General features: G+C 44.6%; 1 protein-coding gene across 7 annotated transcripts in view; it reads left to right on the forward strand.

Annotated features, from left to right (window-relative positions):
* The first annotated feature begins 4,607 nt into the window (after positions 1–4,607).
* Positions 4,608–24,389, forward strand: part of RRBP1 (ribosome binding protein 1) — a 70,294-nt gene continuing 50,512 nt past the window's right edge. For all 7 annotated transcript variants that reach the window (XM_057502700.1, XM_057502701.1, XM_057502703.1 and 4 more), the window contains exon 1: positions 4,608–4,783. The gene's annotated coding sequence lies outside the window, so the exon portion shown is untranslated. The remainder of the gene's footprint in view (positions 4,784–24,389) is intronic.

Below are 24,389 nucleotides of genomic sequence, written 5' to 3' on the forward strand. Positions count from 1 at the left end.
GAATTTGCCTTTGCCATCTTTCTTGGAATCAATGGTAGATTACATCAGTGGTGCCATTTCTACACTGCTTTCCCCCCACCATGCCCGTATTTCCCCTCCTCTCAAACTGGGCTTGTCCGTATTACATGCTTTGGCCAATGGAAAGAGGTGGATATGATGTAATTATAAGCCCTCAAGAGACCTTGTGTATTTCTGCTCCTTTTATTTTGCTTTAACCATTGCCAAGAGAAGTAATTGCCTCTCTAGTTCACTGATCCCAGGAGAAGGGAGTGAGCCAAGTGGAGCAGAGCTTCTAAGGTGCTCCAGTCAAGCCCAGACTGAAGGTGAATCTCCAGCCCATCCAAAGACCCATGGGTGAGCCAACCAAGGTCAGCCAAGCCTCAGCTGACCCACAGATGTGTGAACTCTAATTAGAAACCATAATTGTTTTAAGCCACTGAGTTTTGGAATGGTTTGTTACACAGAAAAAGCTGATTGATATAGACTCTTTTGTGGGTTTTCTCTGTCCAGGACTCAAGCATTGGCTATCTCCTATCTCTACCCATGTGCACTCCCAGCTCTGTATGCTATATATGATCATCTTTGTCCCTAAGGTTTGGACCTCCACTCATATGCATAGGTTTCCAAACTGTATCACCCACACTGGCCTCAACCCTTGAGCTTCAGACCCACAGAAACAGCATCTCCACCTGGACTTCTCTCAGGTTCCTCCAACGCAATATGTCGAAACAATATGCAATGTCCTCCCCAAGTCCTGTTCCCCACCTGTCCAGTCTCCTGTGTGTCCTGCCTCAGCAGTAACGCCACTGCATTCCCTGTCACTCCAGCCAGGAACAGGGGCTCCCGGGGGGCTCCTCCCTGTCCCTTGCATCCCGTGGCCACCAAGCCTCATTTACTTCACCTCCTAATCACCCCTTACCCAGGACCCTTACACCTCACACCCTTGCCACTGCCCTGTTCAAGCCCCATCCCTGGAGCTATTGCAATGGTCACCCATGCTAATGGGTCCCCAACCAAGGTGAAAATCACAGTTACGGAGACAGTGATCTCAGCTGCCATTGAATACAAACCCTTCGCTGAGTCACCACCACTGAAGCCATACAGGACAGTGGTTATGTGCATGGACCCTGAGGTCAAACACACTTCCTCTGACTAGCCCTGTGACTTTGGGCAGGTTACTCAATCTCTCTGTGCCTCCATTTCTTCATCTCTAAAATGGAGATAATAACTGTATCTCCTTTGTTGGGTTGTTCCAAGGTTAAATAATTTAAACCTATTTGGTTATTGGGTTAAACAATTTTCCTTATCTTTCTAACAACTTATTTTATCTGTTTGTAGGGCATCTTAAATAGTGCCTGGCACATGCTGAGACGTAAACTGTTATATATTGTTACAGTGGCTTTTTTTCACATGACATTTTATTGTTTGTCATTTATCATCCTTTCATAGTTATTGAGAAAACAAAACCTCTCTTTGTGCTATAAGATAGAACATATTCTCAGCTTTCTGCCTACTCTTTTAAAATAATATTTACAATTTAGTAATAGAAAGCAAAGCACTGTCATGAGTAAATGGACCATACCAGGTAATTATTCTTGTATATTTAGTCTTTCCTAATAGGGATGCTCTATTTGCTTTTAATACACAACTAAAACCCAGTATGTCCTTTTTTGGAGTCAGGTTGATTAAAGTATAGTTTGCATACAAATCAAATTCCCCCTTAGGAGTGTGCAATGTGATCATGTAACCATCACTATCACCAAGATACAGAGAATTCATGTCACCCAAAATAGTTTCTAGTGCTCCTTACAATCACCTTTGAGACTCATCTCCTTAACCCTTCAGGCTTTGGCAAAACCCACCAGCTTATAGTTGCTCCTTGTGCAGGATGCTACCTTAGATCATCAGGCATGCTCTTGACCCACTCAGGCCTGGTGACTCCCACTTCTCCTTCCAGCTCCTGCTGTCACCCCTCTGCTCTCTTTCGTCTGGGTTAACACCCCTGCCTGTAGGCTCCCACCTCACCTTGGGCCTCTCTCTCTCTGACGTGTTTACACGTGACAGCCCTTCACCTGGGCTGTCACCCGGGTGGATGGCAGGGAACTGTTTGCAGGCTCTGGCCTGGTGGCTGGCACTGAGCAGACAGGACCTGGAGGCTGGACTGTGCTGTGGGACATTTTTCGTGCCCTGGAAGGCTGTGATGTGGCAGATAAGGGCTTGGGGGTGCGGGTGTTGCTGATGGAGTCTGATGGGAGAAGGACAAGGGGCAGGGAGCCAGGAAAGGTGAAGGCTCAGGCCAGGCCACCTTTCCATACTGAAGTGTATGCTGTGTTGAGGCCAAACCAAACAATAAATTATGGGAGGGAACAGACACAAAGCCCTTTTTTATGAGTACCCCTCTTTCCTAGGAACTTTGCAATTTTATTTACTAAGCATCTACTCTGTGCAGACATTGAGTCAGGGGCTGGGTCACAGTTGTGCAGAAGACATTATTGTCACCTCCCTACCCCATCAGACCTCCTAGGCTCTCATTCTTCTGCCAAGGGCTTCTTGCCACAAGCAGTTGCTTTTCTCTGCCTGAAGGCTTTCTCCGGCTGATGGGGCGAATTAAAGTCCTCCCAGAAAAAGCCCTCAAGCAATGAGGACTAGGAGTGGGTAGGCAAAGAACCCACCTCCTCACCCCTCATTGGGTAAGACATCTTGGGTGCGTTCCACATGGTTTCCTGGCATGCCCTGCTATACGGAGCCCTGGCTGCCCACAGCAGTCACTTGCTTGATACTGTGTTATCAGCTCCTTCCCATTCACTCACTGCTCATCCCCCTTCTCTACCAGTTTCCTGTGATCATCCCCCAAGTGAGTCACTAGAATCCAAACCCTCCTGTCAGGATTTGCTTCTGGGAAAACCTAAACAGCGACTAAGGTAAAGGAGGTAACTGCCCACAGCATGGCCCTTAAGGGCACTTCGGTCTTTACTGGGTCTATGTATCACCTAGGCTGCTTTAATACCAGGAAGGCACTCAATAAACAATGAATGAATGATGAATTTCCTCTCTAAAACTCAGAGGCGACAGTGATTGCCCTGGAGAAGTACACCCATTTTCAGAGAGGTTAATTGGTTTAACCATGGTCAGTTAGAACTAGTTGGTAGCATATACCAACCAGAAGCTGGGACTCGACTTTTTTCAAGCAGGGGCTCACAACTAGGAAAAGGCTGTAGAAAGCTAATCCAGGTTAATTCCCGTTGATTAATCATTAATGTGATAAGGAACTGCTGAGGTAAGAATGAAAGGTTTAATTTCAACTCAGACCCTCCTTAGTCCCTCAGTATGGCTTGTATTTTCCATATCTTTCTAACAACTAGTTCAGTACCAGTGACAAAAGGTGGGATATGTGATATTGTCCAAGAAATAGGTATGAGGAACACGATTCTGCAGCCACAGGAAATGGTGGAGGGCAGATCAGGCTGCAGCCACCCTTTGGGCCTCTCAGAAACCTTAATTTCAAAGATGTTGGCTTTGGCTCAAGTTCAAAGAGTTAGCTTTAAGAGACACTGATATATAATGGTTAAAACCAGGCCTAAATTTATCTTAATTGAAAGACTTATTTTGTTATGCAAAGACAATGTTGGCTTTTATGGGGAGGTGGGGGGTGGTAATGAAGTAGTACTATTTGCTCAGTTTTCTGGGAAATGAGTGAGTTTTCTTAGGGCAGACACTCTCACCTCGCTTTCTGCATGGAGTAAAACGCTCTAAGGTGGACTGTAATTATTGCTCTGTTAGCTGTGATTTGGGCGAGTAACTCAGACTGTGCCTCAGTTGTACTGTCCCTAAAAATGGTTGCAATGATGTCCACCCTTCATTCTTTGTGTACCTTCTGGCCTTTGTACACCAATTCCTCCATTTAGTCAAGAAAATTCTTTCTAGTACTGATTGCAATCTTTTTGAATATGGGAACTTTCCCTCCCTGGGCTGACCCCCAGCAGAATTTGTCCTTACACCCGGGCCCAGAGAGGGCGCTGCTTCGGGGGAAGTTAGCTGGGTTTAAACAAAGCATTTCTCCTGGCTGCTCGCAGGTTGCGCAACCCTGCTCAGGGTGACACCCACCGCCACCTCAGCCTGGCGGGATCCAGGGGCGCAGGCCTAGCGTTACCAGGATTCAAACCTTCTGCCGCCAACCGCGGAAAAGCCCGTCCCAAGTCCGCAACTGCAAGCCGCGCCGCTGGCCTGGGGTAGGCGGGGCTGGCTTGCGCTCCTTACCCCGTGTGGTGGAGCATTTTGACCCCGCCCCGCCTCCGCGCCGCCGACCGCCGCACCGCGCGGCCCCGCCCCTCCATGGCCCCGCCCCCCGCGGTTCCCCGCAGCTCCACCCCTCCGCTATTGGCCGAGGCGGAGACCCTCCTCTCCGCCCAATGGCCGCCGCCTCGGCTCGGCCGCCTGCGCCCTGACTGGCTAGCGGCTGGCAGAGTGGCGGGGCGCGGACCAATAGGGAGAGGCGACTCGATGAATGGCTGGCCCGGGTGGGGAAGGCAGGAGGCGGTGATCCCGGCGGAGGGGGCCGTTCGCCAGCTCTGAGGCAGAAAGTGCCACGACTCCACACGCGCGCACGCAGCCAGCGAGCGGCCGGAGCGGACGGCGAAGGGGGCGGACGGCGTCGGGGTCGCGGTGCTTGCAGCTGCTCGGGGGCGGTTTCTCGGCGGAGGCTCGGCCGGCTGCTCTCTTTCTGTTCGCGGCGGCGGCAGCGGCTCCTGCCCTCTCGCTCTCCCTCACGCGTCTCCGGCTGCAGGTAAGAAACTTGGTCGGGCCCTGCAGCGGCGGCGGAGGCGGCTTGCGGGCCGGGCGTCAGGGGGCCGGGGCTGGCCGCGCCGCGAGTGACACGTCTCCTTGGCGGCCCCTCCCCCGGCGGCGCCGCGCGCTGATGGCCGTCGATGCGGCCGCGGAGCCTCGGGTCGCGTAGGGGCCCGGGGGGCGTGTACCGAGCCGAACCCGGTGCAGGGGCGTCGGCCGAGCCAGACCTGCGGTGTGGCCCCCACGCCTCTCGCTGTTCGGGGGGTACCTGCCTGGCGGCCCCGCGGCACGACGTGGCGACCCCTCCCTCTCTGTCGGGCCGTCGGGCCGGTCCGCGCGCTCCGAAGTTGGGCGAAGAAAGTTGGCGGCGGGGCGGGGCGGCGCACAGCTGGCGAAGGAAGGGGTTAAGTTTCGGGAAGCGGCCGGATGACGTTGCCGGGCTGGAGTCCGGCCTGGAGTGGGTAGGGGGGCGGGCGGAAGGCGGCGGAGGCCGGCCGGGGGTGGGGGAGGAAGGCGGGATTGAATGGGGGTCCGGGGGCCGAGCACGCTCGCCTGCGGTCAGCGGCTCGGGGACGCTTCCGGAGGGCGGGCAGCCCCCCACAAGCTGGGCCTGGGCCGCTGAGATGCAGAGGACGCCGGCGGGTGTGGGGCCGTCCGGGGTTCGGACGGCCGGGCTGCCGCGGTGGCAACTTCCCGGAGTGAGGGCGGAGGCTCTCTGCTCCCCCTGGCGGCGGGGCCTGGGGCACCGTTTCCCCGGCCTGGCCGCGCGGAGCCCGGATCGAGGCCCCCGGTGGGGGACGGGGTCACCCGAGCCCTGCCCGGTCCGCCCCACCCGCGCCACTATGAATGGGCCGGCAGTGCCAGACCCGGGCGGAAGCGGGCACCTCCGGCCCGGCCAGCCAAGCGCGTTGGCACCCGGCCTGGCACCGCCCCGGCCCCCCGGGCTCCCAGTCCGCGCCCGGGGGCTGGGGAGGGCCGGCCAGGATCCGCGCTTGCAGTGGGGCGTCCGAGAATTTTCAGGGACCTCTCCCCCCGATGATGGGTCATAAATGATAGCCCCGTGTATTGTAGTGGTTCAAGGAGTGGGCTTCTGGAATCCCGGCACCGCTTGACCCCGGCTAGGCAGTTTCACCGCCAGTGTCCGCTTCCCTGTCTGGAAAAAACGGGGTTGCTGGTCCTTAAGGGAAGAGCTGCAAAGATCCTGCACACGTAGGGAGAAGTCAACAAGTGTTCGCTGTTGCTGTTGGGATGAGGTTTTTGGTGTTTCCGGGGCCCGGAAGGGAGGTGGAGTCTGGGTCCATCCAGCCTGCCTGCTGCAGACACCAGAAATCCCAGGGTCCGGATTCCATCCCCAAGCCACACTTTCCGACCCTAGGGTCGGGTCCCTTAACTTCCCTGAACCTGAGCTTCCTTATCTGTAGCCTGGAGATAATACCACCCACTCATAATAGGGTCAGGGCAACCTCTCAGGCAAGTGCTGGGAGAACCTGGGACCTTGTACAAACAGAAGGCAGTTTGGCAATAACTCCTGGAGGTCAGAGATCAGTAGAAAACACCAAGGAAATGAAACTTTGAAGGTTCCTGGAAGCTTCCCACGTCACTGTTTGCTCATTGTGCTGGCACCTTTAGGGTGAGGGAGTCTGGATAGCATTTTCTGGAGTCTGGGGAAACGGACCCCCAGGGGCTTCTGTCCAGCACTCCCAGGAGGGACAGGGGCACTTTTTACACCAGCTCTGTGAGGTTGGGGAGCATTCTCTCACCGACTCTGCCTCCTACTGACTTTCCCTCTGTGCTTGGTCATCTTAACTTCCCGTTAATGTGACACCAGAGAAGTTCTTGGTGATTCTGCTGCTTGCTGCTTACTGTGGTGACGTCTCAATTCCCTCATGAACTTTCCAAAGGTCAGCCCCACTATGGGCTGCCAACCTGTTTCCCTTCCAGAAAGAAGCTTCCGGTTCTGAGGTCCTGAGATGCTGCTTCCCTTTCTATTTAAGCAATGGAGGAAAGGTGGGGCAGACCTCTTAGGTTCAGTTTTCCTTGTACATGGAGCAGTGCAAACCTGGCTTGCAGGGCATCTGGCATGTTGAGGCTGGGAGGGGGACAAGATTGGGGGAAGGGGACAAGCAAGGTGTCTTGGGGTTTGGAAATGGGGCATCCAGTGGGTAGAGCCAAAGGCACTGTGCTGTAACAGAACTCTTTTCTTTCTGAACATCTGTAGAGATTAAGAAGGTAGAGTGGCATCTTGGTGCATGAATATTTTTTAGTTATGGGAGAGTTTAAGTCAATCCCAAATCATTGAGTCACATTTGAGCAATTATGCTCTTTGCTGAAATGAGCCCTCAGTCAACAGGCTGCGGTAATTACACAGCACCAGATTCATTTAAGTGGTTGAATGCAAATTATTTAATTGGAATATTGGTTTGTTAAGTAACAGGGACACTTTTTAAATGTGCTAGGACCCCAGACTCCTTTTACTTGTTCTTTTATAACTTGGACCTTTAGCTAATAGGTGAGTGAACATAGGTAGGGAGTCAACAGCTCTTTGAAGACACCAGAATTTTCTTAAGATAAAATCTTGTGTCAGGAGAAAAAAAATAATGATCAGTCAGAACTGTGAAACAGAGGCAGTGCTATCCATGTGTGCATCCTGGGCCTGCAGTGGTTAAGGCCTAGTCTGTAATACAATAAATGTTGACTAAATGAGGTAGACTGTTACTGCTGTTAAAATGTTCTTGCAAGTTATCCACCTAACTCATTGGACAACTGAAACTGAGCCCAATTTGATTTTTAAGGTTTACTATTTAGAATCAAATTCTACAACTTTGACCTATATTTAGGCCTTGCAACAACCTCATTTTATAGAGTAAGTATAGTTGTTTGCAATCAGTGGATGAGAACATGGAGGCCAGCAGGTCAGGCGGTTGGTTGTTAGGCCAGCTCCTGTTGCAGTGGCTCAGTCTCCAGCTGCTGGCGATGTGGGCATAGCCAGCCTTCTGAATGTTCACCTTCAGTTCCCTTTAATTCCACGCTTGCTGTGATAGTAACTACCTGAGGGAGGACACAGAACTAGAAGACTGAAATTAAGAGCTGCAGTAGAAGGGAGGGTCAGTTAAAAACGTGGTAGTGCAAGAAGGTACTTTTCATTTCTTTATCAAGTGTCTCCCATGGCCTTTGAACACTATAAACACAAATGAGACCGAGTTCTTGTCTGGAGAAGCTACTGTCCAAACTGTGTTGTCCAATACAGTAGCATGTAAAGCTGTTTAACCTAAAACAAGTAAAATAAAGTAAAATTTTAAATTAAGTTTCTTGGTTACACCAGGTATTTTGCAAGTGCTAGTAGACATGTTGGTCAGTGCACATTTAGATCATTTCCATCATCACAGAAAGTTCTCTGGACAGCACTGGTCTAGAGGTACTGGTATTTTCTAAATATTCAAGCGTATGTGTTCCTCGTGATCATTTAGAAATACCATTATGTTGACCTGTATGAATGCCCATTCTATACATCAAAAATAATTGACTAGTGGCAGTTCATGAGCTTTAACCTAATAAGATCCCACCTTTAGGAAGCATTTATTCTTGATTTGTGTGTGCATTGTAAATTGCATACCAAGAAAAAAGGGGGCAACAGCACAAATATAGTGGCCTGCCCTGAAGAGATTCTTACCTAATACCAAATGCTTGTAATGGTCAAATGTACCAAACATGGATTGTAGGTATTGGGCAGAAAGCGTATGCCCACGTTATGTACTTAATTCTAAAAATGGAGCCTAAGCAAGAGGGCCACTTAGCATTATAGACAGTTAACTTGGGGACTTCCTAGGAGGCTATCCTCTTAGAGAAACTTTGATGGGTCTCCTGAAACAGGCAGCCTGACTCCCACATCTAAAACCCAGACATGTCTGGTGTGTTCCCTCTAAGTGCCATTAGTGACATGTTTCTCCCACCTGTCTAGCAACAGGAAGCAAATTTGTTAATTTACAAAGAGAGTTTTATAATTTCTAAATTCCATTATTTTTGCAAGACTGGAGCAGCTGCTGTCCCCAAACCTGGCAAGTTCTGACACACGGGTGCTTTCACACCTGGCTGGCAGAGGTGGTTTCCTCGGGCAGGGACTACATGTCGGGCTCTGTGATATTCCATGTAACTTTGAGAGGACCATTGCATAGTATTTGGGAGGAATTTTCAATTCTTGGCTGTACTTGTGGGCTCATCTTAGTGCTCCATGTAGAATAACATTAAAGCAAAGTTAACAAAGAACCCGGCATGATGGACAGCTATTTATTCTTGTGTTGGTTCCACTATGATTGTTTCCGAAGTTATCAGCTATTTACAGTGATAGTGAATGTCATTTGCTACCTGAAAAGTTGAAATTAAAGACCATTTTAAACCCAAATCTTTAATTTCATGCTCTGACCAAGGTTGAGGTAAGAGCAAACCAGGCCTGTTTTAGGCTGTCTTGAGACTGGTTCCAGGTTGGTGCCCTCATGGACTGAATTTGGCCTGCACATGAGATTTGTTTGACCAACCTTGTGTTGCTGAACAATGAAGCCATCTTGTAAAAATGGACATTTTTGTTGTTGTTAAAATCTAAAAAAAGATTATTGGGTTCTTTTAGGGAAAATGGTAATTTCTGACTGTGGTGTCTCTCTCTGGGCAGGGCCTTTGCTCTTGATCATCAGCGCCCTACCCTTACTTTCATATTCTTGACTGCGGCCAGTCCCTGAGAGGGCACTGTCTACTCCTGCATCTGTGAGTCAAGGGAGGTTAGAGGGCCAAGGGAGGTTAGAGGGCATCGGGTGTGCCCTGTCCACACAGGGTCTCCTGCTGAGCTGCAGCTCTGGGCAGTGGGAGAAGCACCCGTGGGGGCTTCTAATCCCAGAAGTAAGTGGTGTGACCTTAAGCATGACTTTTTTCCTCCCTGGGCTTCAGTTTCCTCCTCATTTAAATGAAACTAGGCCAGATGGCTCCATCTTTCAGGCCACAAACTGTGGTTTACCCTTAACTCCTTGCTTTCTCATACTTGTACCCTGTACAGCAGCAAATCCTCTCAGCTCCACCTTCAGAAAAGAGCCAGAAAGCAACCTGCCTCACCACTGCCCCTGGCCCTTCCTTGGCCCAGACCCCTCTTCTTGCTCTTCTAGTTATTTCACTAGCTCTGAGGAGGCCTCTCTGCTTTCACCCTCAGCTCCTGCTAGAGCAGGTCATGTCACTCCTCTGTTCAAGGCCCTCCTTGGCCAGTCTTTACAGTGGCCTTCAAGAGCCCCACTTTCTTGACCTCTGCTGTAGTCACACTGGCCTCTTTGTTTATCAGGCCTGCGTCTGCCTCAGGGCCTTTGCATGTGCTGTTGTTCTCTGGGTAGCTTTTGCCCAGATGGCTTGTTCCCCCACCTTCTTCAGATCTGTGAAGTGTTCCCTGCCTGACCACTCTATTTAATGTGACAGCCCCTGGTGATCCTCACCCCTTCTCTTTCCCTGTCCCACTTCTCTGCATGGCTTTCTCTTCATTATTGCCACCCAAGGTGCCACATATGTGATTGACTTTGTCATCTGTGCCACCTTAGCGTAAGCTCTGCCAGAGCAGGGATGTATCTTCTCTTTCCCCAAATATCCCTAATGCCTAAAACGGTGACTGGCATGCAGTTGATGATTACCTATACTTGCTGAGCTAACAGAGAGATGATTTTCTAGTGCTTGCGCTCTGTGAGTATATTATTATTTAGCCTGAAGTAGGCTGGATCCCTAAAATATCAAATATAAACACAAAAAACATTTTCCAGAGCCAAGTGATTTTTGGATTCCCTCCAGCCTGGCTCCAGTTGGGAAACTAACATTAATGCCTGTGAGGGATGCGGGCAGATGGGATTGGTCCTGTTCTGTGCAGAGGCCCTGGTGATTGCTACCTGTCCCTCCTTGGCCCATCCCTGTGTCTCAGGACCAGCCCCACCCATTCACTCACCTGGTTCCAGGAGGAGAAGGTGCAGCCAGCATCTCTCTTCCCTGTGTGACTGGTGAGCATCAGGTGGGCTTGTGAGCAGCCCAGCACATCAATGATGACTGGCTCCCCAGGATATAAACCGTTGTTTTTGGTGTGAACAGTGTGCTGACTCCCTCTGAGAAAGGAGGTTTTATGTTCAATTAGCAAGAGCATTCCTTAGTGGTAGGAGGTAAGGTTCTTTTCTTGCTCTTAGCTTTCTGTTCTCTCATTCTGTCTTCTTGTGGTCAGATTTCGCCAGGCTGAGGAGTCAGAGTTGATGAGGTTAACCTCCAGCCTCCCCACCTGGCGGTTCCTTTCCTCTGAAGGACTGGCATGTGGAAGCAGGGAAGGTGAAAGAACATGGTGAGGCTGGCCATGGCTGGGCAGAGCTCATTCCAGGCCTGGCCCCATCTTTTTGCTTCTCTTCTTCTTCTTACTTCTGCTGTTAGGCAAAGAGATAAAAAGGATATCCTGGATCTTTAGCACTTTCTGACATGGGGATCTGGCCTGCTCATTTTATGGGATGGTCAAAGAGTGCTGCTCTGGTCTTAAGTCCAGGTAGTATGTTTTTCTCAAACTTCTCATTCAGTAGTTAAAACGTACAAATCAACTACATCAAAAACTATTCTTTTCAGTTAAGACTCATCCTGAAAAGTTGAGTTGTAGCTGTATTTCTGTTGAATACATTTTCATTTCTTTGTGTGGTCTAGGTATTAGTAGTAATTAGAAAGAAAATCTATAATTTTTTGGAATTTAGTAGTAGTCCCATAGTGACTGGGGGAAAGGAGTCAGTGCTAAAGAATAAATGAATTATTGCCCCCCCCCCTTAATGAAGTCTTACAGTGATGTGTCAAGGGACAGTTAAAAGGTCAACTTTGGCAATGACTCTGAAGTCCACTCACTCTTTTCTGTGTTAAGTTGCTTCCTCTGAAGTTGGAAGCTCCTGAGCCTTATGCTGAACAGTTTGGTTTTTCAGAGTCATTCAGAACAGAGCAGTGGGCACAGCCATGGACAGTTAGGGTCTGTGAGACTAATCGTCCTAGTGCAGGAGGTGACTGCCTGCCTTGACACTGGCCTCTCTGAGGGATACAACATCATGTGTGCAGAGGGCTGGGAGGTGGCAGGAGTGAAAGGCAGTAACAGATCATCTAGGCGATTACAGATGCTTCTCCTTCAAGATCTGTGTGATATGTTTTCCTTCCAGAGTTGGTATATATAGATACATATTTTTACTCTTTATGAAAATAAAATACGTAAACAGAAAAATGCACTCAAGAGACTCCAGCTTCATGTACTTCCGCAAACTGAACACCTTATTTAACCAACAGATCAAGAAGCTCCTCTTGTGTCCCACAGTTCTGCCCATTCCCAAAGGTAACTGCTCTTCTGATTTCTCATACACAGACTCATTCTTTGTGTGTTTGAACTTTATGTACATGGAATCACATGGCATTTACTTTTTTTGGGTCTTTCATTTGATGTTATGTATGAGATTCATCCGTGCTGTTGGGCCAGCTGTAGTTCATTCTTTCTGTTATATAGTACTCCAGCACATGAAATAGAAAGTCTTGCACCTGATTTGGGTGACCACTTGTCTGCATTTCCATTGGGTCTACTCCCCCCACCAGGAGTATAGGAGAGTTTGGAATACATTACACAATGACTGACTTTAAAAAGAAACCAGAATGAAGTTGAAGTTACCATTGCTACTAGTGAGAGAGAACACATTCATACTGCAGTTTTCCTTTGTTACAGAGATGGGACTGTTTGGCGGCAGAATTCGTTAAATCAAAAATGGGCCTTTGCAAAGGGCTTGTGAAGGATCGTCACATTTTATAGCTGATGAGCGAATGCTGCCTTTTAAACACAAATCTGAGTGGAAAGGCGGCTGTTCTCACAGTTCAGAAGTAAGGGAGGAGTTGAGCAGACCTCAGATCTGGAGGTTGAGTTCTTTAATAGACTCCTGCCCCCAGGTTAACTAATGAGTGTTGGAGTCTTAAGTGGATTTCTTATAACAAAGGAGCCAGCAGCTGGGTACAAGATGTCATGCAGACCGGACACACACATTTTTAATCTGAAAGTCCACCTGCCTCCTGGAGTCCTTGCACAGAGCCCAGGGTTGGTGCTGCAAAGACACTCTGTGTCCGCCACCTCCTGGGAGTAGTGTAGGTGTCTGGTTGGATTTGGAAGTCTCCTTAGTACAGCCCTCCTGTCACCTAACAGGGCAGATCTCCCCTGTCCAGCCCTCCTGTCACCTAACAGGGAGGGTCTCCCCTGTCCAGCCCTCCTGTCACCTAACAGAGAGCATCTCCTCTGTCTTGTAAGAGCTTTGTTGGCTATGATTTGGTTTGGCAAGGAGTAACAACAATGCCAGGTGTTAGTTAGCAGCTTAAAGAACGAAGGGCACTGCATTCCTGGTGGTAGGGTGGACTGCTGGGTGGTCTGGGCCAGTCTTCTGATGGGACAGGATGAGGTGCAGGTGCTACATAACAGGTAAAGGACACCTTCTGAAGGCTTGGAAGTCTTGTTAGTTGTTTTTTAATTGAGGTATAATTGACATACAATATTATATTAATGTCATGTGTAAAACAGTGATAACACGTTTGTGTACATTGTGAACTGATGAGCACAATAAATCTAGTTACCATCTGTCACCATAGAAAGTCACTACAGTATTATTAACTGTCTTCATGTTTGCGTTACATGCCTGTGACTTATTTATTTTATAACTGGAGGTTTGTGCCTCTTGATCTCCTTCCCCCATTTGATCCCTTCCAACTCCCTCCCCTCTGGCAACTGCTATTCTGTTCTCTGTGAGTCGGGGTTTTGTTCCGTTTTGTTTTTTAGATTCTACTGAAATGTGAAATCATGTGTTTTTTGTCTTTCTATGTCAGACTTACTTTACATAACAACACCCTTGAGACCTGTCCATGTTGTTGCAGAAGGCAAGAGTTAATTCTTTCTTATCGCTGAGTAGTAGTCCATTGTGTGTGTATACCATATATTCTTTATCCATTCGTCTGTCAGTGAACACTTAGGTTGTTGTTCAGGCTTGGAAAATAGTGAGTAAGATGTAAGGAAGCCAGTGACAGAAGTAACCCTGGAAAGTAAGCGCAGCACTAAGGACATTTGGCAAACTTGGAAAACTGAGTTTTGATGTGTCTCTGGCACAGGGGGCAGAGATCAGAGTGGGCAGTTTGATGGGAGACCCTGCCCCCTAGATCTGGAACCATGGAGGGCTGCAGACCTTCAGGGAAAAGCTGAGCCAGAAGGAGAAACCCATTCTCCGCCTGAGAAGTTGCACCCACAGGCTGTCCCCATGCAGATCCAACGACCTAAGTGGTAGGAAATACTCAAGCTGATTTAAAATTCTTTATTTTAGAGTGCATCTGGACTGATAGTGTTCCCGGCCCAGTCCACAAGCAAGCAGATCTTTAAAAATTGCACCTTTATCCTAGGCTTAGTGAATCCCCAAGTGTAATTTGCAAAGGAAAACAAGCAGACCCTAGTTACTAAAGTAGAAACAAGGCATGCAGAGCACTGGGCGTGAGGACCAGCAGAAACAGGTCTGTGAAAACACGAGACAATGGATGCAGTGGTTGACAGAGATTTTAAACAATGCTTCTTACAATGCCTCAAGTAATAGACAAGATTGAAAATACCTACAAGGAAAGGAAGCTAAAATGACCTAGCAAATTTATGAAAGGAATCACTTACAACTTCTAGACTTAGACCTAAGCAGCTCAATAATTGTAATAAAAAACCCAACAAGTTGAAGAGAATAAATGAACTAGAAGGTAAACCATAAGGAAATAACAGATTTCATCTGAGAGAACCGAATAGATGAATAATTTGTAAGACCAGTTAAAAATCAGGGAGGAGAGACTGAGAAGCATGTCTCATTGGGGACCCAGGAGAGGAGAAAGGTCATGGGACACAACCAGTATTTGGATGAGGTAATTACTGAGAATTTTCCAGAGTGGATGAGACACCCATCCAAAAAAGAAAATAAACCCACCTGGAGACAGTGTAGGAATACAGCGACCAAAGGAAACAACAAGAGGGAGGGTGAAGTCACGATCACTTTTTAAGTCAGAAACCAAGACAAAGATTTAGTGACACATCTTCAGTGAAGGGCATTGTTAAGGATGTTCTTGGAAGGAAAGTAATGCCAAATGAAAAGAGTGAGATGTATAAGCAATGAAGAATGACCAAGGTGGTAGGTACCTGGGCAGCAAATATAAAAGGATAACAATGTTTGGTAGGGGTTTGCATAGCTGAAAAAAGGATTAAATATATGAAAATAACACTTAAGGTAAAGCAATAATGGAACAAGTGGAGAGGGGTAACTCTGTGAGCCCTACATGTTATTTTTTCAAAGTAATTACTAAAGAGTAGAAACAAAGTATTTTGTAATAGTAAAGGGGGGAAAATGTAGTGACTTGAAAAAAATCCGAGAAGAAGTAGGAAAGGAGACAAAAAGCACCCAAGACAGATGGGAAAATAGCACAAAAATAAGATTAAACTCAAATATATCAGCTTTCATATTAAAGTGTATATAGACTAAATACTTGATTAACATATGAAGATATCATACCACATTTAAAAAATTCAACTCTTGTACTGTTTACCAGAGACAGGTTAAAAATGAAAGAATAGACAGAGATATACCATAGAAACGCTATGGTGTACTGTATTATTGGTGAAAAAAAGTATACCTTTACTATACAAAAAAGTATTATAAAGAGAAAGAGTCACTTCATAATGATAAAAGTTTGATTCAGCTTAAAGATTGACAATTTTAGCTTTGGGTGCATCTTATCAACATAATCACAAAGTATATAAAAACAAATTGACAAAACTACAAGAAATTGTCAAATCTATAATCATGGTAGAGAATTTTATCATATCATCTCAGTAATTGATAGCTAAGTAGACAAAAATCAATAAGGATTAGAACGTTAAACAAAATTAGGAATGTGATCTGTGATTATATATAAACAAAACACCCTAGCCAACTAACATATATTTGACTTCAAATTTTTCAAAGATTGGTCTGGGGCCTTAAAGTAAGTCACAACAAATATCAGAGGATTAAAATTATATAAAGCAGGTAGTCTGACCATTATTCAGTTAAACTACAAATATGAATAAAAAGGAATAGAAAATCTCCATGTATTCAGAAATATAAAAAATATACTTCTATCATTTATTTGTAGGCCATGAGAAATAGAAAATGGAAATGTTTTTAAGTGAATGGTAATGAAAATACATATCAAAACTTGTAGGATGCAGCTAAAGTATTATTTACAGGGAAACATAACTTTAAATACAAACATTAAAAAAGAAGAAATGAAAATTGAGCTAAGTAAGTATCTGTCTCTGGAGGTTACAAATGCCAGAATAAATCTCAACCAGTCAGAAGAAAGTAACAGTGAAAGGAATTAATGGGACAGAAAACAAATACACAGTAGAGAAGTTCAACAAAGCCAAAACTTACTAAAGATGAATAATATTGACAAATATCAAGCAAAATTGATCAAGAAAAAGGTACAAATAATATCAAGAACATAAAATGGGGCTTAACTATGGGCATCGCAGATATTAAAAAAGATTAGTGGTGGTTATGAACACCTTGTGCTTAATCAAAATAAATCAGTGTGATAGGTGTTTATTAAAATATCTGAAGGATCCAGAGGAGGGGCTGTACCGCACATTATACATAGAAGACTTCTTTTTTTTACATCTCAACATGGCAATAATTTCCAAGCTCTGGCAGCATAAATAAATTTCTAGGAAAATATAACAACACGAAACCAAGAGAAACGAGAATCTGATAAAGAATGTTTACACAAGTAGTGACTCTATAGCATCTTACTACACTGATGGACAGTGACTGCAATGGGATGTGCGTGGGGGACTTGATAATATTGGTGAATGTAGTAACCACAATGTTGCTCATGTGAAACCTTCATAAGATTGTATGTCAATGATACCTTAAAAAAAAAAGTGTCTACAAAAAGCCTGTAGCAGACATCATACCAAGTAGCAAGACACTGAAACTTTTCCCTTTAGTATCTGGAACATAGGGTGTTCACTGTTATTCCTTCTCTTTAGCACTATGTCAGAGGTCCTACCCTATGCAGAAATTCAAGACAAGTGAAGAGGAGGATAGGAAGATTAGGAAGAAGGAGCAGAGCTGTGATTCATAGGGATTATGTTTATGTATGTAAAAAGTTTTTAAAAAGTCCACAGATAATGTTAGTAGAAATAGGCAGGGTTGCTGGGGAAATAAGTCACCCTGCAGAAATCAGTTACATTTCTGTATACCAGCAACAAACAGAAAATGAAACTTAAAAAAGACACCATTTGCAGTAGTGTAAAAACTGTGGAGAACCAAGAAAAGACTCTTTCCAAAACTCTGTAAGGTCCCACAGTGTGCATTATTTTCCTCAAGCATGACACCTATTTTGTTGTCTAGATGTGGTCCTTAGGATCATCTAAATGAGTGACTCCTGTCCTATGTGTTATTTATTTAATAACAGCATTCATTCAGCAAACACGAGTGTTGATGTGCTGAGGTTTGATTGGGGAAGGGATTGATCTATGCTTTCTAGAGAGTGCTAGCACATCTTAACTGTCCATTCTGAAAAGTCAGGATTCCTGTAGGCTCCTTGTAAGCTCTCAGAAGATCTAGGTCCATTTAAGTACCTACTTTTCCAAAGACTGTTATTCTGGAGAAACACAAAAACATGTCAGTTCTTTATTTTTTTTCCTTAGGCATAGAAACTGGATCTGAAATGGCCAGTGAATAAGCAGAGTCCTATAATAGAATACATTTCTAATTCTGGGGTTTCATCTTTCTTTAAAATGAGGAGCACTGTTTCTTTAAAGTAAGAAGTCAGTTATTTCCATCCTCTTAACACATGAAATAAATTGTTTCAGGATATCTTTTAGCGACTGTATTTCCCTTTTCCCTTAGTTTCTCTGGGTTAAGAAAAAAAACAGGTGAGATGAGATGATCTGAAAATTCTTAAAATTTTAGATGAGATGATCTGAAAACTCTCTTCTCCAAACATTTAGAAATGTTAAACTTAATAAGCATTCTCTAAAGAGCATAGCTGAGTTTGCTAGGTAGGTAAGAGATTGCCAGAGTTCACAAACCAAGGGGGAGGAGATCCTTCAGGAGTAGCCAGCCCTGGGGTGTGGGTGGGGTTGTCATGTCTTGGGGAACAGGAGCTTGTGTGGTGGAGGTGGGACCTGAGCCTCCCCTTATCCCCACAGAAAGCCTTCACCTTTGAAGGGCTGCACCCTCAATGAGAGGACAGACTACAGCAAGGGCAGATGACAGGGAACTTACCTGTTTTGTCCCAAGGCAGAGGAGGCAAAGCCCCGGGAGAATTTGTAACAGGAGGCCCATGCCTTGATAAAAATTAGTCCTTGGTTGTTGTGCTCTCTGAGGGCCGAGTCAAGCAAAGGTAAAACAGCTCTTTAGAGATAAGTCCTCAAACTCAGCCCAGACAGGATTGCCAATGATTAAGTGCCACCAAAGATGAAGTACACAATTACTATTACAGGTATAAACGTAGGCAATGAAAAGCATTAATGGAAAAAAACAAAACCAGAGAAAAAACAGGCCAACTTTGAAAAACATAGAATAAATCAAAGGACTAATTATACAGCTGATTTCAACTGAAGAGACAGTTGATGAAGTGAAACATGTATGTGAGGAGTTTTCACAAATGGTAACACAGAGAGACTGAGGCTAATCAAGACTTCTAGGAGCAAGGAAGTCTTCAAAGAACTAAGTAGCCAAGGGTTTTCCAGAATTGATGAAAATTTTGAGCCCTCAAACTCAGAAAGCACAGCAAGCCTGAAAAAGATAAGTAAAAATACACATCTAAAAATATTTTGTTGAACCTTAGAACCCCAAAGTTGGGTCTTAAAAGTAATGAGAGATTTTTTTTAAAGGTAAGGGAATGACACACTGACTGACAACATGTTTCTCAGTAGAAACTCCTCCTCCTCACCAAGAAAAGCCTCAATGAAGATAGATAAAGTAGTGCGTTCAGAGTAGTGGAAAAGAATAGCTGTCCACATCTAGTTAACCCACTCATGAAGAAGGAGGTGGAGTAAGGAATTTTGTTAGGGCTGTGAGGACCGAGAAAGGTGATGGAGAAGAGATCCTTGCTGAAGGAACTAGTCAAGGCTGTACTTTGGGAAGATTCAACAAGAAGAGAGTGAGATGCAAGAAGCAGTGATGAGTAGATACACTGGTAAACATATGGGTAATTTAAAATATAAGCTATCTGGAGCAAAACAACAGGGAATAGTGTTGGTGAGTGAGGTGGAGAAGGGGATGGGGAGGGGTGCATCAGGGTGGAAGAGGGGCTCCTGACAGATGGAGGGGCACAGGACCAAGGCTTTCTACAGTTTTGCTGCTAGGGAGGTGGCTGGAACATTGGTGAAATCAGGCCAAGTGTGTAGGTTACAAAAATGTAAGGGAAAATTTTAATACTCACTAAAACAAAGTAGAAATAGAATGTACAACTTTAAAACACCATAGAGGAAAAGGGGATAAAACTTGAAAGAGTCCAACAGAATGCAAAAGAAAGGGGAGAATAACCAAGGGAAAAGTGTTATAAATGAATCCAATTGTATAGGAAATCACAATAGATGTTGACATCTAAACCTACCAGTTAAAAGGAGAAATTGCCATGCTAGTCTTAAAATAAAATCCAGCTATACGCTATTTTTAAGAGTTCCAGTTACAACATGAACACAGAAAGGTTGAAAGCAGAGAATAGAAAATAAATCTAGGCCAATATTAACCTCCCAAAAGTTGATATAACTTTTTAAATAATCAAAGTGTATTTATTTAAATGGGAAAAAAAAAAGGAATCCATTATTAGAGATAAAGAAGGTCACTATATACTGGGGGGAAATAGCAGGCACTTTTTCAGGATGATGTAACAATTCTGTTCTTACATTTACCTAACAAGATGGCCTGCAAATCCAGCACATATTGACAGATCCTCAGGAGAAGGTGATCAGTCTATGATTATGGTAGGAAATTTTAAAAGATCTCAATAGCTATTAGATTAAGCAGGCAAAAAACCAGTTTGGTTCTACAGAAGATTATTAAGCTCAATCCAAGAATACACATAGAAACTTTCACTTCATGGAATACACGTGTTTATAAAAATGACCATAATCTGAGAGGGGTGGAGGCAAGATGGTGTCGTGAGTAGGGCAGCGGAAATATCCTCCCAAAACCATATATATTGAAAATACAACAAATACAACTATTCTTAAAAGAGAGACCAGAAGATACAGGACAACAGCCAGGCTACATCTACATCTGCGAGAACCCAGCACCTCATGAAGGGGGTAAGATACAAGCCACGGCCCAGTGGGACCCAAGCGCCACCCCTACACCAGCTCCCTGGTGGGAGGAGAGGAGTTGGAGCAGGGAGGGAGAGGGAGCCCAGGACTGCTAAATACCCAGCCTTAGTCATCCGTACCGGGAGCGTAGACACAAAGTGCGTGGTGTGCTGGATACTAGGGAAACGGAACAGTAAAACGTGCGAACGGGTCGCCGCAGCCGGTGCCCCTGAGACAAAAGAAAAGCGAGTGCTTTTTGAAAGTCTTAAAGGGACAGGAGCCTCACAGCTGGAAGGCAGCATCCCGGCACACTCAGCCCAGCAGCTGGGAATTCAGGGAACTCCAGGCACCCTAACCCCCTAGGTGGCAGCGCAACTCGGAGGCCCCTCAGGGCGATAAACAGCCTCCCGCCCATTCCCCCTCCAGTGCAGCCCCGCTATAGCAGAGCAGCAGCCTGAGACAGGCTACGGCCACACCCACAGTAGCTGTGCAGAGCTTCCTCCACAGCGGCCTGGGTAAGAATCAGAGACCCCATCTCTGTGCAGCTGCCCAGCACAAAACGCTAGGGGTCACCGTTCTCCCAGGAGAGGAAGGTGAGGAGCAAGCAGGAAGGGACTTTGTTCTCCCAGCCGACACATGCGCCAACTGCCCACAACTACCTCTATCGCCATGAAAAGGCAGAAGAATTTGATCCAAACCAGAATCACACAGTCATCCTTCCCTGAGAGGGAACCTGGGGAGATAGACTTAACCAATCTTCCTGAAAAATAATTCAAAATAAAGGTCATAACCATGCTGATGGACCTGCAGAGAAATATGCAAGAGCTAAGGAGGGAGAATACAGAAATAAAACAATCTCTGGAAGGACTTAAAAGCAGAATGGACAAGGTGCAAAAGGCCGTTAATGGAATAGAAATCAGAGAACAGGAACACAGAGAAGCTGATGCAGAGAGAGATAAAAGGATCTCCAGGAATGAAAGAATATTAAGAGAAATGTATGACTAATCCAAATGAAACAATATTCACATTGTAGGGGTACCAGAAGAAGAAGAGAGAGGAAAAGGGATAGAAAGTGTATTTGAAGAAATAATTGCTGAAAACTTCCCCAAACTGGGGGAGGAAATAGTTGCTCACACCACGGAAGCACACAGAATTCCCAACTCATGGGACCCAAGGAGGACAACACCAAGACACATAATAATTAAAATGGCAAAGATCAAAGACAAGGACAAAGTATTAAAGGCAGCCAGAGAGAGAAAAAAGGTCACCTACAAAGGAAAACCCATCAGCTCATCGTCAGACTTCTCAACAGAAACCTTACAGGCTTGAAGAGAATGGCATGATATATTTAAAGCAATGGAACAGAAGGGCCTTGAACAAAGAATACTGTATCCAGCATAATTATCATTTAAATATGAAGGAGGAATTAAACACTTCCCAGACAAGCAAAAGTTGAGGGAATTTGCCTCCCATAAACCACTTCTACAGGATATTTTGAAGGGACTGCTCTAGATGGAAGCACTCCTAAGGCAAAATAGATGTCACCAGAAAAAATAAAATAACAGAAAAGAAAGCAGAACAATCAAATACTAACTAAAGGCAAAAAATGAAATAAACTACCCTCAAAAGCAGTCAAAGGAAACACAAAAGAGCACAAAATAAAACGCCTAACATATAAAGAATGTAGGAGGAATAAGAAGGGAGAGAAATAAAGAATCATCAGACTGTGTTTATAATAGCTTAATAAGCGAATTAAGTTAGACAGTAAGATAGTAAAGAGGCTAACCATGAACCTAAAGCCTGCAATGGCAATAAGTACATATCTTATAATAATCACCCTAAATGTAAATGGACTGAATGCACCAATCAAAAGACACAGAGTAACAGAATGGATAAAAAAGCAAGACCCATCTATACGCTGCTTACAAGAAACTCACCTCAAACCCAAAGACATGTACAGACTAAAAATCAAGGGATGGAAAAACATATTTCAGGCAAACAACAGCGAGAAGAAAGCAGGGGTTGCAGTACTAATATCAGACAAAACAGAGTTCAAAACAAAGAAAGTAAGAGATAAAGAAGGACACTACATAATGATAAAGGGCTCAGTCCGACAAGAGGATATAACCATTCTAAATACATATGCACCCAGCACAGAGGCACCAGCATATGTGAAACAAATACTAACAGAACTAAAGGGGGAAATAGACTGCAGTGCATTCATTTTAGGAGACTTCAACACACCACTCACCCCAAAGGATAGATCCACCAGGCAGAAAATAAGTAAGGACACGGAGGCACTGAACAACACACTAGAACAGATGGATCTAATAGACATCTATGAAACTCTACACCCAAAGGCAACAGGATACACATTCTGCTCAAGTGCACATGGAACAGTCTCCAGAATAGACCGCATACTAGGCCACAAAAAGAGCCTCAGTAAACTCAAAAAGATTGAAATTCTATGAACCAACTTCTCAGACCACAAAGGTACAAAATTAGAAATAAATTGTACAAAGAAAGAAAAAGGCTCACAAACACATGGAGGCTTAATAACATGCTCCTAAATAATCGATGGATCAATGACCAAATCAAAATAGAGATCAGGCAATTTATGGAAACAAATGACAACAACAACACAAAGCCCGAACTGCTGGGGGATGCAGCGAAAGCAGTTTTAAGAGGAAAGTATATAGCAATCCAGGCATATTTAAAGAAGGAAGAACAATCCCAAATGAATAGTCTAAAGACACAATTATCGAAATTGGAAAAAGAAGAACAAATGAGGCCCAAAGTCAGCAGAAGGAAGGACATAATAAAGATCAGAGAATAAATAAATAAAATTGAGAATAATAAAACAATAGAAAAAATTAATGAAACCAAGAGCTGGTTCTTTGAGAAAATAAGCAAAATAGATAAACCCCTAGCCAGACTTATTAAGAGAAAAAGGGAATCTACACACATCAACAGAATCAGAAATGAGAAAGGAAATATCACGATGGACCCCACAGAAATACAAAGAATTATTAGAGAATACTATGAGAATCTATGTACTAACAAGCTGGAAAACCTAGAAGAAATGGACAACTTCCTAGAAAAAAAATACCTTCCAAGACTGACCAAGGAAGAAACACAAAATCTGAACAGACCAATTAGCAGCAATGAAATTGGATCGGTAATCAAAAAACTACCCAAGAGCAAAACTCCCGGGTCAGATGGATTTACTGCAGAGTTTTATCAGACATACAGAGAAGACATAATACCCATTCTCCTTAAAGTTTTCCAAAAAATAGAAGAGGAGGGAATACTTCCAAACTCATTCTATGAAGCCAGCATCACCCTAATATGAAAACCAGGCAAAGACCCCACCAAAAAAGAAAATTAAAGACCAATATCCCTGATGACCATAGATGCAAAAATACTCAGCAAAATATTAGCAAACCGAATTCAAAAATACATCAAGAGGATCATATACCATGACCAAGTGGGATTCATCTCAGGGATGCAAGGATGGTACAACATTCGAAAATCCATCAACATCATCCACCACATCAACAAAAAGAAGGACAAAAACCACATGATCATCTCCATAGATGCTGAAAAAGCATTTGACAAAATTCAACATCCATTCCTGATAAAAACTCTTAACAAAATGAGTATAGAGGGCAAGTACCTCAACATAAAGGCCATATATGAAAAACCCACAGCTAACACATCATACTTAACAGTGAGAAACTGAAAGCTTTTCCTCTAAGATCAGGAACAAGACAGGGATGCCCACTCTCCCTATTGTTATTCAATGTAGTACTGGAGGTCCTAGCCACGGCAATTAGACAAAACAAAGAAATACAAGGCATCCAGATTGGTAAAGAAAAAGTCAAACGGTCACTATTTGCAGATGACATGATATTGTACATAAAAAACCCTAAAGACTCCACTCCAAAACTACTAGAGCTAATATCAGAATACAGCAAAGTTGCAGGATACAAAATTAATACACAGAAACCTGTGGCTTTCCTATACACTAACAATGAGCTAATAGAAAAAGAAATCAGGAAAACAATTCCATTCACAATTTCATCAAAAAGAATAAAATAGCTAGAAATAAACCTAACCAAGGAAGTGAAAGACCTATACCCCAAAAACTATAAGACACTCTTAAGAGAAATTAAAGAGGACACTAACAAATGGAAACTCATCCCATGCTCTTGGCTGGGAAGAATTAATATTGTCAAAA

The sequence above is a fragment of the Manis pentadactyla genome, chromosome 5, assembly GCF_030020395.1.
Source record: "Manis pentadactyla isolate mManPen7 chromosome 5, mManPen7.hap1, whole genome shotgun sequence".
Lineage (NCBI taxonomy): Eukaryota > Metazoa > Chordata > Mammalia > Pholidota > Manidae > Manis > Manis pentadactyla.